Consider the following 5,165-nt stretch of genomic DNA (forward strand, 5'->3'; position numbering starts at 1 on the left):
GGATTAACTCAGTTAAAGCTTTACTAGCCAACAAAACCCTCAATGTGGATAAGGTGGAAGCATAAAATGAATGGTGGCAAGACAGTGGAGATAGAAGCGCTGGAGATAGAATCGCAATGGTGGTGTAGGAATCGGTCGAAGGTAAGGCGACATTGGATTCTTGAGATGTATATAAAGATGTGTTTTAGTTGCAATTTAAAAAGTGGGGAGAAAATTAGCGGTAGAAGTAGTCAATTACATTACCATGATTATAAGAGAATAATTATAGAAATTATTTTATTTTAATATGAAATTACCAAATTACCCTTATTAATTTAATTAATGGTTTAATTTTTTCTGACTTTACGTCCACACAGTAGATTCTAGGAATCATACATTCTTAGTGCTGCATAAAGATGAAAAATTGTTAATCAAATAAATAAATAAATAACTATCTTTATTGTAGTTCATATATGTTTGAGGAAAATCTATCTTTATTATAGTTCAGATATGATTGAAGAAAATCTATGGGCTTTCACCAAAGTTTCTAACAAATTATAGGTTCTATATCCAGAAAGTTATAAGTGGTTTGATTAAAATCGATACGGTAAGAACAAAATGACCCTCAAGAAAAATTATATTACATGACAGACTTTCATATTCATTCCAATAACAAAATCTTGATTAATAAGTCTTGTAGTGGCATGCTCGAAATACACACGGGATAATGAAAAGGGTGCTTGCAAACCTGTAGATAACTTGTGTCAGAGCTTCATTCAATTGAGACATTTCAACAAAGACATATGATGCATGATCTATTCAACCCATCAGTTGAATTAAGTAGGTTCGTTCACTATTCAGATAAAACTGAATTATCTAATTAGACAATTTGGATTGGACTATTTAGTTCGGATATTCGGATTTTTGGATTGGTTTTCAACGAAACCGAATTATTATTTTGGATTTCGGATTGGTTTTGGTTTATAAAATAAGAACCGAATAGTCCAAAAAAACCGAATAAACATTTATTCTTTATCTATTTATAATATATATCTATAGTTATTTATTAATTTTGTAATTTATTTTTTCAAATAGGTGCAAAACGTTTCACCCGATAAAAAAAACATTAATATGCATTTTCTTTCAAAAGTTTTGAATCTATAAAATATTTAACTAGAATATATCTTTTTATTAGTTGTTTATAAATTTCAAATCAAAACAAAATTATTTGTTTTTGCTTCTTGTGTAAAGTTGAGTAATATTATAATTATATGTCGTTTTAAAGTGTTTCTGTTTTGAAAACCGATCCAACCGAATTGTAATTGGATTGGATCGGATCAGATTTGAATTTAGTTTGGACAATTCGGATCCATGTTTTGAAAACCGAAATCAATTTGGATTTACTTGATTGGATCGGATCAAACCGATCTATCCAAACGAACACCCCTAGAATTAAGACATCAATTATTGGCTGTATGATTTGTGTTCTCAACTTTCATTTTCCAAATCTTGGATCAAACACCTCCAAAACCTTTAAAGTTTTACAGAATGATCATTGTTAAAACGAATGGTGAAATATTCCATGTTCTTCTTTTCTTTCACTAAAATATCCAGGAACAAACCACAAATCTCAAAAAAAAAAAAAAAACAAAACAAAAAAAAAAAAAAAAAACAAAACTATTTAAGAATAACATATTAAATATTATAATCCGTAAAAAATGAAAGTTTCATATTAAAACATTAAAAAAAAAACTATTTAAGAATAACATATCTGAGAGGAGATTGATGTAGCAAGTTGTAAACAAAAGACACCTGATAAAAATTATCGAAATATGAGGAAATACAACCAAAAAAGAGTAGCGTGGAGGGAAGAAACTTAGGTTTACCAGAAGTTGTCGGAGAAGATGACCATCAATTTTGATTCTCTGTTCTTCCATAGCGAGATATCTGTTTTGAGAGAGACCAAGAGTAGAAACGATTGAGGTAAGAGTCGATTGAAGCTTAGGAAATGCAATTAAAATATGAAAAAGATCTTGCTTCCTGATTTCTTGCTATTTGATAGTTGTTTTTATTAGAATAGAAGCGACTGAGGTAAGTCTGATTTGATAGTTGTTTTATTAGAGGTAAGAGCCAGTTAATCTTAGCAAATGCAATTCAAATTTGAAAATGATATTGCTTCAGGATTTCACGCGATTTAATAGATGTTTTATTGATTTTTCAGGCAACCCTCGTTATTAAGTTTAGCAAATGGAATTCAAATTTGAAAATGATATTGCTTCCTAATTTCATGCAATTTGATAGCTGTTTATTGATTTCTTTGGCAACCCTCCTCGTTATTCCAGCCGGCTTTAATGGGCACGAACTTTGTAAGTTTATAAGAGGACAAGGGTATAATAGAAACTTCACTTTGACAATATAGGCGAGAAAATAAGATGTGGGAGGGCTAAAGAGTTGCCACATGGCAGTAGATGTACTGTTTTATTAGAATAAGGGATAAGGATTTTTCTTAAGAATTTCACCAATTTTTTCATAGGGTTGTATAAAATATCAGATTCTAGTTTTTAGTTTGTGATGCAAGTTTGCTTCTCGAATGCTAAAAAATGGTAGAACCTCCAAGAAAGAAATTCCAACCATTTATCGAAGAATGATATTCTATAGTGGATATGCAACTTTCATCTAAATATAAACTTCTAAAACATGAAATGAAACCTAAGATAACTCTAACCATATTTCATGGTCCTTTTTATATACTTAAATACTTTTTAAATTACTTACCAGTATTAAGTATTAGGATGGCTTGTTTACCTACCCAACCTCTCCATGACATAAGCAATATATGTCATGTTCCTTTTCATGACACACATGAAGCAACTAATAGATGGAGAACATTCTAGTTTTGTTTTGACCTTATACGTATTGGGTTTCTATTTCACACAATGAATAATGGGAGTGCTCATGAGAGTGTAATCAATATAACATAATTTAGTGAGAATTTTATTAATACATCGTGATTGTGCAATAATAGTTCCTTTCTTTACCCATTGAATAGGTGCACCAAGGATTGCATCTCTCTCACCATGTCTTATGTGGAAATGTTTATTACAAAAACTTCTAAGTTTTGTTTACTTGATTTTGGTTTTGGTCTGTACCAATAATCAACATGTCAGCTAAATACATGCAAATAAAATAATGATACGTAAAATCCATTAATTATACTATTAATATTATTGTTTGATTTTGACAATTGAGTTGATTTAATGAATACGAAGATGGATACGAACAAAAGTTATTTGATATCTATAATCATATTTGCACCATAAACATCAAATTTACTATAAATGCATTTTCAAATTGGTATAAAGTAAAACCACTTCTAAAAATCACATCACTCGATATTTTATGTTATTGTTTGGTGTGTTTGCTTCAGCTTCTATGATTTACAAGTACACATGAATGAACAATTAGTCTATTATTATGTTCAACTATAATGTTACACTAATGATCTACTCTTTGATTTTGGCAGTAGCATAACCGGATAGGGGGAGTTCCCGAGGTCTAACCGACTACTCAATTTCAACCTACAAGTGTAAAAAATTGTAAAACAAATAAGTTTTCTTGTATTAAGGTGTAACCACTAAAAATTTATATGCAACTACTAGTATATGTTGAATGAAAAAATGGATGTTTTTAATGCTTTAAATTTTTGCACCCCGAACCAGTCTAGAGTAAAGAGAAAAAATTTTGCACCCAAACCAGTCTAGTCTAGAGTAAAGATTATGTGTGTGTGTGAGAGAGAGAGGATGTTGTATGATTTAGAATGAGAAATACAATATATGAAAGGTTATACAAGCTCTAAACCATTAAGCTCGCATCTGCATTTTCTTTGACTTCTAAACCACATCACTCTTGTATTCCCAGCATCACAACATATAAATATATAATCTAACGCGACCACCGTTTTTAGCCAAACTTGGTCCAGAAAAATCATATCAAGTGAGTAGACAAGTGAATTTGAAGAATCAACCATCATAAGCGGGAGAGATTTGAGCCAACAGGAAAGTAAGAGACTGGGATCGGAGCTCCACGTGCTTTTGAAACTACTTGTTTTGCACCTTTCTTCGGAGCTTCTTCCTCGGAAACTCGTGGTGAGGAAATGCAGCAAAAAACAGTCGAGAAGAAGCTAGCCATAGCTTTGTGTATGTAAATCTCAACTCTCAAGCCTAAAGATAGAGTAGAAAGAATATGTAATTATTTCTAGATTAATTTGTTTCTATATTAATCCGGCAATGAGTTTATGTATATATATATAGAACGGCGGAACGGATGACGTATTGCATGATTCTTTTGAAGTGTTTCGGACTAATTATTAAATAGATACTGAGCGTGCTCAGCAAGGATGAACATATTATATCATTATTTTATAGATTGTATGATGAACTCAATAAATTTATTATCGTATTTCTTTGTACAAAATATATAATTTTTATCATATGTTTATTTTCAAATATAACGTATTTCTCTTTTAAAAGTTTATAATATAAACTATTTATCTGAGTACTGGTTACCAAAAATTTAATATATATATATATATATATATATATATATATATATATATATATATATATATATATATATATATATATATATATATATATATATATATATATATATATATATATATATATATATATAGCGTCAACTACTGAATTTTAAGAGGTACAATCTTGATTATGCTATTTACAATCGATTTATGCATTGAATCTTTTTTGGTCAACAATTTGAAAAAGTCAAAGGAAAATGATATTGCTTAATTTGTTTGACTGATCCCTTTCAATCGTTTGACCTAGCCCCTTTAATCCACTACGTATACCTGATTTCCCCTATCTCGGCAAATATCTCTCGAATCTAGCCAACCTTCACATATATCTAGCATTTCCGTCACTTCCTCTAAAAACCCTTGCTGCTCTCTTTTTGAGAAAACCAACAATTCCTCCTCTCACACAAACACTCTCCTCTCATAAAAACATGTGTCGTGACCATTCACCACCCACCACCTATCACCACCACAAACCAATTATCCCCCACGACGCCCATCACTCACCACCCACCACTACAACCGGTCACTACTACCCAACACCATAACCCTCCATGCACTACTACTCATCTCCACCACCCGTTACCACCAC

General features: G+C 30.9%; 1 long non-coding RNA gene across 1 annotated transcript; it reads right to left on the reverse strand.

The window, feature by feature from the left end:
- Positions 1 to 3,307: 3,307 nt before the first annotated feature.
- On the reverse strand, positions 3,308 to 4,299 carry LOC122195143 (uncharacterized). Its single transcript, XR_006185167.2, has 2 exons — positions 3,838 to 4,299; positions 3,308 to 3,557 (listed from the first exon to the last, which is right to left on the reverse strand). It is a non-coding gene; the product is annotated as an uncharacterized LOC122195143 (long non-coding RNA).
- Between the last annotated feature and the right edge of the window lie 866 nt (positions 4,300 to 5,165).

This window comes from Lactuca sativa, chromosome 7 (assembly GCF_002870075.4).
Source record: "Lactuca sativa cultivar Salinas chromosome 7, Lsat_Salinas_v11, whole genome shotgun sequence".
Classification (NCBI taxonomy): Eukaryota; Viridiplantae; Streptophyta; class Magnoliopsida; order Asterales; family Asteraceae; genus Lactuca; species Lactuca sativa.